Source organism: Phascolarctos cinereus, unplaced genomic scaffold, assembly GCF_003287225.1.
Source record: "Phascolarctos cinereus isolate Bilbo 61053 unplaced genomic scaffold, phaCin_HiC Scaffold_5;HRSCAF=322, whole genome shotgun sequence".
Lineage (NCBI taxonomy): Eukaryota > Metazoa > Chordata > Mammalia > Diprotodontia > Phascolarctidae > Phascolarctos > Phascolarctos cinereus.
In genome coordinates this window covers 321,835,974-321,849,969 of record NW_027555958.1, presented here as the reverse complement: position 1 = coordinate 321,849,969, position 13,996 = coordinate 321,835,974, and positions in this window count along the sequence as shown.

Genomic DNA, 13,996 nt, shown 5'->3' with positions numbered 1-13,996 from the left:
AGGCAAAAGGCAGTCCCTGCATTCAAGGGCCTCGAAAATCCAGTGGAAGAGACACATGCAAAGAACTGTCAACAAACAAGTTATAGAGAGAATCAGCAGAAGGAAGGTTCTATAATTAAGAGTCATCGAGAAAGGCGTCCTTTGGAAGGTGAGATTTTTAGCTGCACTTCCAAGGAAGCCAGGGAACCAAGGAGGAAGAGTATTCCAGGCATGATGATGTACAACTGGAGAAAATTGTCCAGGGCTAAGAGATAGAGAATCTTGCTATAAGAACAGCAAAGAGGGGAGTGTCTCTAGATGGAAGAGTAATAGGAGAGGAATGAAGAGGAACAGGGAAGGCGTAAGAAGACTGGAAAGGAATGCCTGTGGGGGGGGGAGGTGGGTTATAAAGAGCTTTGATGTGACTCTGGGCAAGTCACTTAACCCTAATTGCCTCACCAAAAAGAAAAAAAAAAGAGCTTTGAAAGCCAATCAGAGGATTTTATTCTTGATCTTGGAGATTCCTGGGAATCACTGGAATTATTGAGTTGGGAGTGGGGTTGACATGGTCAGAGCTAAGCTTTAGGAAAATCACTTTAGTGACTGAGTGGAAGATGAACTGGAGTAGGGACAGATTTGTGCCAGACGGACCAACTAGTAGATTATTGAAATAGTCTAGGAATGAAAAGATGACAGCCTGTTCCAGGGTGGCAGTAGCAGTATCAGAGGAAAGAAGGGGGAGTATTTGAGAAATATTTCAAATGTAAAATCAATGGGCCTTGGCAACATATCAGATATGGGGGATGAGATAGATTGAGCAGTTGAGGATGACACACAGGTTGCAAGCCTAGGTAGCTAGAAGGATGCTCTAAACAGAAATAAGAAGTTTGAGAGGGGGAGATTTTTGTTGTTGTTGTTGTTCCTCACAATAGCCCTTTATTTTATTTTTTAAATTTTTAATTAATTAATTAATTTTTAGTTTTCAACATTCACTTCCATAAGCTTTTAAGTTTTAAATTTTCTCCCCCTCCCCAAGATGGCATGCAATCTGATATACACTCTACATATATATTCATGTTAAACATATTTTCACATGAGTCATGTAGTCATGTATTAGAACCAATGGGAAGAACCACAAGAAAGAAGAAACAAAACAAAATAACAAAAAGAAAAAAAGATCAAATATATGCTTCCATCTGCATTCAGACTCCATAGTTCTTTCTCTGGCTGTGGATAGCATTTTCCATCATGAGTCTTTTGGAGTTATCTTAGATCCTTGCATTGCTGAGAAGAGCAAGTCTATGAAAGTCAGTCATCAAACAATGTGGCTGTATCTGTGTACAATGTTTTTCAGGTTCTGCTCACTTCACTCAGCATCAGTTCATATAAATCTTTCCAGGTTTTTCTGAAGTCAGCCTGCTCATCCTTTCTTATAGCACAATAGTATTCTATTACATTCATATACCACAACTTGTTCAGCCATTCCCCAATTGATGGGCATCCCCATAACTTCCAATTCTTTGCCACCACAAAAAGAGCTGCTATAAATATTTTTGTACATGTGGGTCCTTTTCCCATTTGTATGATCTCTTTGGGATACAGCCCTAGAAGTACTATTGCTGAGTCAAAGGGTATGCACAGTTTTACAGTCCTTTAGGCATAGTTCCAAATTTCTCTCCAGAATGGTTGGATCATTTCACAACTCCACCAATAATGCATTAGTGTCCCAATTTTCCCACATTTTCTCCAACATTTATCATTTTCCTGTCTTGTCTCCTGCTGGGTGTGATGTGGAATCTCAGAGTCATTTTGATTTGCATTTCTCTAATCAATAGGGATTTAGAGGATCTTTTTCATATGACTACAGATTGCTTTAATTTCTTCATCTGAAAACTGCCTATTAGTATCCTTTGACAATCCTCAATTTGAAACAATCCTCAATTCTTTGATGACTGAATGGGGATTGATGACTGAATGACTGAAGGGAAGATTTTTGAGAGAAAGGATAATGAGTCCAGTTTTGGATAAGTTGAGTTTCAGATTAAATGTCCTATCATGTCACCCCCTGCCCCCAACCCCCACCCTCACCCAGTAAACTTCAGTGGCTTCCTATTGCCTTCAGATCAAACACAAAATACTTTGTTTGGCAACCAAAGTTCTTTATAACCTAGCCCTCTCCCGCCTTTCTGGGCTTCTTCCCCAACACTGTTTGATCCCATGCTCTTTGATCCCATGACACTGGTCTCCAGGCTGTTCCATGAACAAGACATTCCATCTCTCAGCTCTGGACATTTTCTCTGGCTGTCCCCTCATACCATGCTCTCCCTCTTCGAGTCCTTGAAGTCTCAACTAAAATACCACCTTCTACAGGAAGTTTTCCCTAACTCCTCTTAATTCTAGTGCCTTTACTCTGTTAATATTTCCTTTTTGTCCTGTATATAGCTTGCTTCGCATATATTTGTTTGCATGTTGTCTCACCTATTAGATTTCAAGCTCCTTGATCTTGAAGGCAGGGATTGTCTTTTGCCTCTGTTTGTATCCCAAATGCTCAGCATGGTACCTGGCATATAGTAAGCACTTAACAAATTTTTATTGATTGATTGATCGTTGAACATCCAGTTTGAGATGTCTGAAAGGCAGTTGGAGATGTAAGACTGGAGATCAGCCGAGAGTAGAAGTATCTACTTATACTTATTTAGTAAGTATATAATTTTATAAGATTTAGTGTCTAAGACATTTAACCTCTCTGTACCTCAGTTTCCTCATTTATAATGGAGGGATAATAGTAGTACCTACTTCGTAGTAATAGATGAGACCATGCGAAGTGTTTTGAAAACCTTAAAGTGCTAACTACTATCATGTAAGAAAAGCACTTTATAAACCTTAGAGCCCTATGGAAATGTGTATTATTGCCTCTGTTGCTCCTTGCCTTTAACTCTTAGCTCCTAGAGCACCTAATACAACGTCCTCATACACAGAGGTTCTCTTAAAACATAGATTTAGAGCTTTAAGAGACTTTGCAGATCACCTAGTCTAACACTCTCATTTTACAGATGAGGAAACAGGCCCAGAGAGTTGAGGTTATTTGACTGAGGTCGCCCAAATGGTGACAAAGGGCAGAGCTGGGATTCAAACCCAGTTCCTCTGATTCCAGGGCCAGCGCTCTGGCCCACTCCACCTCCCTGCCTCCAATGATTTAAATAAATTAGAAACAAGTGAAGGTAAGCAGTGATTAGGTTTGCGGCAGAAATAATGAGGACTTTGTTGCTCTCTCAGCTTCCCTGTCCTTGTCAATGGGGCACTGCCATTTCCCCACCATGTACCTTGGGCTTTAAAACGTGGAGCCATTTCATCCCATTCCTTCAACAAATATTCTGTAAAAGATACATAGTGTAAAACATCACACATGGTGGGCAAGTCATTTATCCTCTCTGGAGGCGTTTTGACTGTTCTTTTTCTGTTGCTTTTGCCAATTCCTTAGCCTCTTCTTGGCTCATTAAATATTCATGTCCCTTGATGTTCTTTCCTTGGCTCTTTTCTCTTTACTCTGCCCTCCACATCCCATGATCTCATCCATTCCCTTGGCATCAATTAGCAAATTATCACCACTATGCAGGGGGCTCTCACATCCGTATCTCTATCCAGAACCCTCCCCAGAACTCTAGTCCTATATTTCCAGCTGCCTTGCTAAATGTCTCCCCTGGGAGGTCCTGCCAGCATTACATCCAAACTGACTATTCATCTTCCCTGATGACATCTCTCCCTCTAACTTCCTTGTTTCTGTTTATGGCAAGCTCATAACTTCGAAGTCATCTTTGACCTCCCCCTCCCCCAAATTTAATCAGTTGCCACTCCCTTGATTCAACTTCAGCAAGAACATTTTCTCCCTCTGTCATGACATAGTTCTTTGTTTTTCATCTCTCTAGCAGGCTTATTGTGTTATATCCATGTTATTGTGTATTATGTGATATTGTGTTATCTGTCTATGGCGTATCCCATAAGTTCCACGAAGACAGGGACTTTATCTTACCTGAATTTTTTGTATCTCCCTCAGAACCTAATATAGATTATTGCCTCTTTTCCTCCTCCCCTTTAATTCTTAGCTCCTGGAGCACCCAAGGCCATGTCTTTACACACAGAGGCTCTCTTAAATCATGTATTTGGAGCTGGAAGAGAGATTACAGGTCAACAAGTCTAACATTCTCATTTTACAGATGAGGAAACAGGACTGAGGTTGTTTTCCCGACATCACCCAAATGATGACCAATAGCAAAGCTGGAATTCAAATCCATCTCCACTGATTCCAGGGCCAGTATTCTTGTCCACTGTACCACCCTGCTTCCAATGCTCTCTCTGTACACATTCATTATATGCTTAATAAATGTTTGTTTCATTTGAACTTGAATATATCTTGTATATATCCTTTCTACTCCAAATACAACCACTCTAATTTAGGTTCTCATCATCCTTTAGCTATAACATTTATCTAGGAATCTTAAAGTTTGTAAGGGATTTACAAAAATTATCTCAGAAGGGAGCCAGGTCTCCATGAGGGCAAACAGATGGGATGAGTATGAGAGAAAGAGGTCCAGAATGAAGAAGTATTTGTTCCCTATGGAATGGGAATTCTGTAGCTCTCAGTGGAAGGGGTGGGCAGGGTTGGTTTGGAATGTGGGTGGGGTCTGGTTGTGGAGAATAGGGATGAAAGAACATGAAGAGGGGGCTAGGGGGACTGTTGTTGTTTTTTTTTTTACCTAAATTGTTGTTGATTAATTACTAGAGTAACAGGGAAAGAAACGGAAAAAGCCACAGGGGTAATAGTGAGAGGCAGATGAGAAGAGGATCTCTGTCTCCAAGGCAGGTTGTAGAGAGGATTGTGCTGCGTCTGGGTCTGTTCCTTCACCTGGGAGACTGGCAGATAGAGGAGGAATTGGAGATGATGGTGGGCAGTGGTTCCCCTGGGGCCAGCCTAGGGCCAGGCCGGGGTCTGGGTTGGTCCTGCTTTATGCTTCCTGCCCCTCTCTGACCACCACTCCCCAATATACGTAGTCTCTCCAACTAGAAAGTGAATTCTCTGAGGGCAGGGGCTATTTTTGGCTTTTATTTTGAATCCTTACATAGACATGCACAAGTCAAGATACCAAGACTTCACCCTAGTGATGTCACTGGTCTTTTTTGAGAATGAAAGAGGACTATATCAGATTGCATCGCTGTCTTGGGAAGGGAAGTGGGGAGGGAGGGGGAGGAAAATTTAAAACTCACAAGTTTATGGAAGTGATGTTGATAAATCAAAATAAACTAATTTTTAAAATTTTAAAAAAGATTAAAAAAAGAGAATGAAGGCAGAACAATAACAAGGGTTCTATGTGAGTTCTCTACACAGAGAGTAGGGCTTCCAGAACAAGTGTTAGGAGTTAAACTTCGTCACACATATTTCTTAAACGCATGCTAAGTTTAAACTTACCCTTCCCATGGAAGCTATATTTGTGGTAAAGAGTAAACTAGGTTCTTAGGAGAATGTATTAATTATCTTTACCATGTTATCTGAGAGTAGTGGCCACTGCCCTCTGGCGACCCAACCTGCCAGTTCTAGCAGAGGTTGGGGACTTCTTGAATGGCCAATAATAGCCTCAACCCAAGCTTCTGTGGCTCATTTGTTTAATTTTGATGGTTTAACAGGGGTGGGGAACCTGCAGCCTGGAGACCACAAGTGGCCTTCTAGGTCCTTGGGTGTGGTCTTTTGACTGAGTCCAAGTTTTACAGAACAAATCCTTTTATTAAGGAGATTTGTTCTGTGAGGTTTGGATTTAGTCAAAGGGCTGAACTTGAGGACCTAGAGGGTCCTTATGGCCGGTTCCCCTAAGAATGAGTGTTTAAATAGCAATTGTTTTCTGTTCTGGCCAGAAACTCTGAGAGTCCCTCAGATTGATATCTTTGTGATGTTAAACTGAGCCAGCTCTTAGTCATTGAATGGGTGTGGCCTCAGACAAACTGAGACCTGGGAAAGACCTTAGTTTAGAAAGTCCAAAGTCACCCATTGCATCCTGGACTATTGCCAGTCCTCTTGACCTTTGTCTTGCCACTGGACTTTGATGGCAGTAGAGGAGAGAGGGAGGCTGAAGACTTTTTGCAGTTCTTGTCCCACTCCCAATTCATGGGAAAGTTAAGATATCATGCTCATGGTGTCATTGGTCTTCTTTGAATGAACAACAACAATGAATAACATGAGTACTTAACAAATAACTTTTCATTTATTGATTCATTCAGTACACTTATCTGACACTTAATAGACAGGGTGTGCCAAAAGTCAGAGCCCTGTATATTCACTGAATAGTTTGTGTCTTCTTCATCTTCCACATCTAATCAGTCACCACTGATTATTTGAAATGTTTCTTTACTCCAACTTGTCCAGAAACCCTAATAAGGCAATCAAGGCCCTCTGTAATCTGGTCCTAACTGACCTATCTTATACTGTCCTTCCTGCCAGACAAACCTGTATCTTCACACAGTCCTCCAAGCAAGCCAACTTTTTGCCTTTGCTGCTCCTTCAACCTGGATTGGTACTTCCTTCTCTCTTCTTACTATCCAAGCCCTAGTCACCCTTTGAGTGATGGATCCAAATCCATCTCCTTCATGAAACCTCCTGAGAGGAATGGTGAGGGTACTAGAAACCACGATTTATGAGGGTTAGTGGAAAGAATTGAGTTTGTTAGTGTGGAGAAAGGAAGTGGGAACATCTCAAACCAGTGGAAGAGAGATTAAACTTTTTCTGCTTGGCCTCAATGGATAGAACTAGGTGGAAAAAATGGAAGATTTTGATAATATAAAGGAAAGATATTTCATGGGTGAGATTTGATGGAATTAGTGGTCTTTAAATGGAAACTGATCATTACTGTTGAAGATATTATAGGGGCAGGGTGGAGCTCTTAACTTGATATAGATTGAACTGGAGACCTTTGAGGATTGACCCTGTTTTTCTGAGTCTATGAGACAGAGAAAAAGAGGGAAAGAGAGAGAGTAAGTGAAAGACATAAACTGAGAGCTAGAGTAAAGCAGGTGGAGTGACAAAATTTTTTTAAAAAGAATGTTAAAAATTGTTTTTACATGTAATTTAAAAAATATATATATATATTTTTAAAAAGAGAGACAACATAGAATAGAATTGAATGGTAGAGAAACTAGAAACTGTCCAATAGGGCTCTGTCTTGGGCCCTCTTTTCTTCTCCTTCTATACTATTTTGCTTGGTGATACCATCAGCTCCAATAGATTCAATGATCATCTCCTTATGTCAACGATTCTCAAATCTACTTATTTGGCCCTAACTTCTCCGCTGACCTTCAGTCTTGCATCTCCAACTTCCTATTAAACATCTTGAACTGGATGTCCTTTAGACATATTAAATGAAACATGTCCAAAACTAAACTCATTATCTTTCCCCCCCCAAAAAACCATCCCCCCCACTTCCAAATGTCCTTATTACTGTTGAGGGCACTACCATCCTTTCAACTACCCCGGCTCAAAACCTAGGTGCCCTCCTTGACTCTTCACGATGTCTCACCTCCTTTCCCCCATATCCAGTCAGTCACTAAGGTCTATTGATTTCACCTTCGCAATATCTCTCAAATAGACCCCTTCTTTCCTTTGATACTACCACCACCCTGGTACAGGCCCTCATCACCTCATGCCTGGATTATCGCAATAGCCTGCTGCTTGGTCTTCCTGCCACAATGCTCTCCCCATTCCAGTTCATCCTCCATTCAACTATCAGTGATTTTCCTAAAGTACAGGTCCAACTATGTCAACCCCCTACTCATTAAGCTTTAGCACTTCCTATTGCTTGTAGGATCAAATATAAAATCCTCTGTTTGACATTAAAAACCCTTCCTAAGTTGCTTTACTTTCACCTTTTTAGTCTTTCCACACCTTATATTTTTTAATTCATTGACTGGTGTCCTTGCTGTTCCTCAAAGAAGACACTCCATCTTCCAACCCCAGGTATTTGCCCTGACTGTCCCCTGTGCCTGGAATGCTCTCTCTCTCTCTCTCTGTCTCTCTCTGTCTCTCTCTCTCTGTCTCTCTCTCTCTCTCTCTGTCTCTGTCTCTCTCTCTGTCTCTGTCTCTCTCTCTCTCTCTCTCTCTCTCTCTCTGTCTCTCTCTCTCTCCTCATCTCTGACTTCTAGCCTCCAACTAAAATTTCACCTTCTACAGATAACCTTCCCCAACACCTCTCAATTCTAGTGCCTTCACCCTGCTGATTATTTCAAATTTAGCCTACATATAACTTTTGTTTGTATGTGGTTGTTTTCATGTTGTTGCCCTCACTTGACAGATTGCAAGCCCCTTACTGTCTTTAGCCTTTCTTTGTATGCCCAGGGTTTACTTAGCATACTTCCTGACACTCAGTAGGCATGTAATAAATATTATTATTTTTCTTTTATTATTATTATTATTATTTTGGTGAAGCAATTGGGGTCCGGGGTCACACAGCTAGTAAATGTCAAGTGTCTGGTCTGAGGCTCGATTTGAACTCAGGTCCTCCTGACTCCAGGCCTGGTGCTCTATCCATTGCACCACCTAGCTGCCCCAATAAATATTATTGACTGACGAATAGATGAGAGCTAGAGTGAAATGGATGTAAACACCAAATTTAAGAGATGATATAGACCAGAAGTGAGGGGAGGGAAAGTATATATTTACAAATGAAGGTAATGTAAAAACAAAAGATCAAAAAAATTGAGGGGAAAAAAGAAACAATGAATATAAAGAATTAGAGAAACATGGGAAGACATACAAATTGGTGCAAAATGAAATAAGGAGAACCAGTAAAGCCATATGTACAATGGGCTCCTACATGGTCATGATGCAGACCATACTGACCTATTTGCTATTCCTCACACATGACATTCTCTTACTTGTCTTTGATCTACTTTCTATGTACCTATTGATGCCCTCATTATCTCCTCTATATGAGTTCCTTGAGGATAGGGCCTATATTTGTCTTTTATTTATATAGCACAGCATCTGGCCCTTGTTGATAAGCTGATTGATTGATTGATGATGGATTAGACATGCTGTACTAGCTGGGCAATAATAAGCATGGCATATTAAAGCTTGAAAAGAGTCTTTGAGTTGCCCAGTGAACCCTCAGCCTGATGTCTGTTAGTGTCATACAAAATGGAGGATGAGGCACAGAACAGACATAGGGATGCCAAATGAAATGAGTCTGCAGGATGTCTGGGGAGACGCAAATGAAAGGTGAGACAAAGACGCTTTAATACTGTTGTCCAATCATTTCTCAGTCACGTCCAACTCTTCATGACCCCATTTGGGGTTTTCTTGGCAAAGATACTGGAGTGGTTTGCCATTTCCTTCTCTGGCTCATTTTACAGATGAGGAAACAGAGGCAAACAGAGTTAAGTGACTTGTGCAGGGTCATACAGTTAGTAAGTGTCTGAGGTCATACTTGAACTCGAGAAGAGTTTTCCTGATTCCAAGCCCACTGCCCTATCCACTGTGCCACCTGGCTGCCCAAGGATGCTACTTTTACCAGTGTTCTGAACTCCACCTGTTTTCCTGGGAGACAGTGTAGTGGATAGAGTGCTCAGACTGAAGACTCCCTACATATATTACTTACTGAGCTGTATGTAGCTGCATGAAACTCAGTAAATCACGTAATCTTTTTGAGTTTCCTCATCTGTGAAATGAGGAGGTTGGATTGGATATCCTCCAAGGTCCTTTTCTACCTCTAAATCTATTGTCCTATGACTTTCGCTATTACTGCTGTGAAGTTGGTGTCTGCAGGACCATGGGATGACCTCTTGTGGAAAGGAAGAGGGAAACGGCCCTGTTTCCTTACTGCTTAGGGTTGGTTGCAAGGACCTCTTTTGTTCTTTCTAGATTCTCTATTTGCTCTCTATTTAAATTCTCTTTTGGAAGCTTGATGCTTTCAGGGAGGGAGGGAATGAGTATTTATGGGAGACAGCTAGTAATGGGTCAAATTTAGATGTTACCTGCTGCTGGGCCCGAGGTGGAGTCAATAAGTCAATAACTTTTATTAAGTGCCTACTATGTACCAGGAGGTACTGTGGAGAGCAAACGTGAGTCATACTCTGGAATACTTGAATGGATTTGGGATCTCATTAATTGCTTAGAGGAGAGAGGCCTACGAGCTCCAATTAACACAGAGATTACGAAGACATGCATTTATATGTAACTTACAAATTTTAGAATTGAAAGGAACCATAGAGATCATCTAGCCCAGCCACCCACCAAAGATGCAAATTTCAATCTATCCATGCCTGCCCATCCTACAGGATTCTTTTCTATGTCCTTCTAAAATTTTGCTGTAGGAGGTCCAGTCAACATGCTGGATGTCTTCTTTGATTTCTCCTGATAGTGAAAGGATATCAGTGGAGCATTCAGGCTGTCGACCTGTCTTTCCTTGTTCTCATCACCAGACCAGCCTGCTTTCTCTATCATACAATCCTTTGATCACATCTCTTGTTCTCCTGAGTTTCTCCTTTCCTCAAACCCACCCAGATGCTGATGATGCTGATGATGACTTCAAGATTGAACCTGAGTCATCTATTAGAGGAGAAAGGCTGAGGAGTCCTAATTGACACATAGATTACAAATGTATGAATCATCTGTACTTAACAGATCTTATAACTGAAAGGGACCTTAGAGATGAATGAATGAGAAAAAGCATTTATTTAGTTGCAAAATAACATGCTATGTACTGGGGATCAAAGACAGATACTGCTCTCAGTGGGCTCATATCCTAACAGGGTGAGATAATCCAATAGGAAGTTTCAGCTCTAAGTCATATGGAAAGGTCCCAGGCTATGGTGGCTAAGGAGGTAGGGACTGCAGTATTCACAGAAGCAGTTGCCAGGTCCTACCTCCATTGGGATTATACCCTTGGTTGATGGCTTCAGGGACTGGGCTGGAAGCAGGATATCTCTTTTAGGCATGTGCTGCCACTTGGGATTACCTTTCCATCTGTGTCTGTTGGTCGTTGGTGAGGGAGGGAGGCCCTTCTTTTGGAAGTGACTGGTCCCCTCAATGATGGCTCTAGGGCCTGGAGGCAGCTAAAAGTAACCATTTAGACCAAACTCCTACCCCATGCAAGAATTCCTTCTACAATGTTTCTGAGAGATGGTGACCGTTTCCTCTTCTCAACCCTCCAATGCTGATATTTCCCTAAGTGTCTGTCCTCAGCCCTCTCCTCTTCTCTCTCTATACTTCTCCACTGGCAATCTCATTGGCTCCCACAGCTTTAGCTATCACCCCAAAACAGATGACTCTCAAACCTCTCTCTCCAGTCCTGGCCCATCTCTCAAGCTCCAAACTAAGTTCTCCATCTCCCACCCTGACACTTACTAACTAGCTACCTGACTTAACCTCCCTGGGCCTCATCTGAAAAAGGGGAGTATCTCTGAAGTCCCTTCCAGCCCTTGATCTATAACTATGGCTCCCTACAATATAGCATCCGATATAATACCTCAAACTTAACCTGATTCCAAACCAAACTTACTTTCTTTCCCCCAAAACTTGCCTCTCTTTTTGATTTCCTTGGTTCAATCATCCATCTCAGAGACCTGTGTTTGAAGCTGTAATACTGCCTTTCACTCTTTTTTTCCATCTTTCATATCCAATCAGTCTTGAGTGTTATTGATTCTGGCTCTTTCATCATTCTTAAATTTTTCTCTCTAGTCTCACCAGGATTACCCTAGCATAGATTTTTGGTTTTGTTTTTCACTTGCGTGAATTTTTTAAGATTTTAAACAATTCATCAAATTTTGAGTTACAAATTTTTGTCCTCCCTTCAGCCCCTCCTCCATTCATAGAGAAGGCAAGCAATGTGACGCCATATGTGCATACATAGTCATAGCATAGATTTTGTGGCCATGTTCCTAGGCTATGTTTTTGGTTTTGTTTTTTCTTTTTTTGCTTAGGCAATCAGGGTTAAGTGACTTGCCCCAGAGTCACACAGCTAATAAGTGTTAAGTGTCTGAGGCTGGATTTGAACTCAGGTCCTCCCGACTCCAAGGCCAGAGCTCTGTTCACTGTGCCACCCAGCTGTCCCTGTTCCTGGGCTATTTTAACAGTCAACTATTAGGGCTTCCTCTCTTCACTTTCTTCCCTGCTCCAGTCCGTACTTCAGAGACTGCCACTTGTAAATCTGTTCATTTCTCAGCTCAAAACCCTTCATTTGCTCCTGATTGTTTGCTGAATAAAGTTCAATCTTCTTAACTTGGCAGTGAAGACCCTTCAGTCTGGAACCATCTTGCTTCTCAAGCCTTTTCATAACTCAAGTCAGTATAAGCTTAAGCATCATCTACTGTGTGTTAGACACTGTGTGTTGGGTGCAAGGGACATAAAGAAAAGACAAAATTAAAATAATTCTACTGAATGCTTCTATCTTCATCATGGGCTACCTACACTGAAGCCGCTCCTCAGTCCCCTGCACATGTTCTGGACAGTCCTGCTAGTATCCTTGCTCATAATGGACCCTTTACCTGTTGAAAACCTATTTATCCTGTAAGGCTCAGCTCAAATGCCACCTCCTCCCCAAAGCCTTTTTCCATCCTTTCAGTCAATAAGAGCCCCTCTCACCAACAGACCACTTAGCTTATATCTCTTTCACGAGCTTATCATGGATTACTTTATAATTATTTATACTATAACTATTTATAAATATGTTGTCTTTCCCTATTACATTGTGAGATCGACAAGGTCAGTGACTGACTGTATCTTAAGTCTTTATATCTTTCTTAGTACCTAATGCAGCACTCTGCACATAGCAGATACTCAGCAAATGTTAGATGAAGTTGAGATTAATTGGGTACCTCCAGGGACGGGTAACTCTCTACCAAAAGAAAGAACCTATTCGTCCTTTGTCCTAAATGTAGGAAAGTCCTTCTTTCTGATTAGTTGTATGCATACAAGCACAAAATGCACCCCCCCTTCTATATAATGCATAAGCACTGCCATAACATCCATTTCTCCAGTGCTGCACTGCAGTGGGGCTCTCAGGGGCTTTTGCTGTCCTACCTTCCCCTGTTTCCCTCCCCACAAACAGCCTGACCACAGCCCAGGTCCTGAGATCTGAGCGCATTAGGGAAGAGCAGTGGCCTGTATATGGTCCTGCTCTCCCAGGCTGCCCCTGCCTCCCCATCTTGGCTTCCAGCAGCACCAAATTCATCAGTGTCCTGACCCTTCATCCTGGCTCCAAACACCTCTCTTGGAATCTTACTAGGGTTCCAGTCCAAAGAGATTAAATCTCCCTGGACACTGCTGGGGTTTTTTGGTATGTTTTGTTTGTGTATTTTTATAACCTCAGCTACTTAATTAAAAATGACCTTGTTACTGCAGAGCTGGCCAGGATACCAATTAGATTCTCTTGGTCCATTCTGGAAGGTATAAATCATTATAGAAAACATAATTACTAACTGCATTTCCAGTTCAAATAAATTGTCCAAGGCCTTTTATGGAAAGGATTGGGGGTAGAGATATTTGTCTCCCTCCATCAGTCCTACTTTTATGGAACCCAGTTTCCTCTCAATCTGGGGGAAGGGATCTTTCAGAAGAATGTCCCTACAGCGTGTAGCCCCCCTGACCCAGATAGATCTTTGTCTATCCTTCTCTCACTTTCCCATCCCCTCCAGGAGAGGTCACTTGCCCCTTCACCCTTTCCAAACAGAGGCACCAGAACAGATTAGGCAGCCCCTCCCACAATGGGTGGTAGTTTCTGGCAGGAGCCGGTCCCCTCTCCTTTGGAGGAGGGACATTACTTCTACCCCCAGCCAGGCCTTGCAAGGTTGGAAGGGTGTGTGTGGTGGTGATGGGGGGGGGGGGTGGAACAGCGATCACATATCTCCCCTAATGTCTTTTCCAGCTCCCTCTGGCTCCAGGGGCCTGCCTCCGGAAGGAAACCTCAGTAATTCCAGCGAAAGTTCTCTGACTGCTGAAGTTACCATCTTCCTAGGCCCTTCCCCACCCTTTAACAGCCCC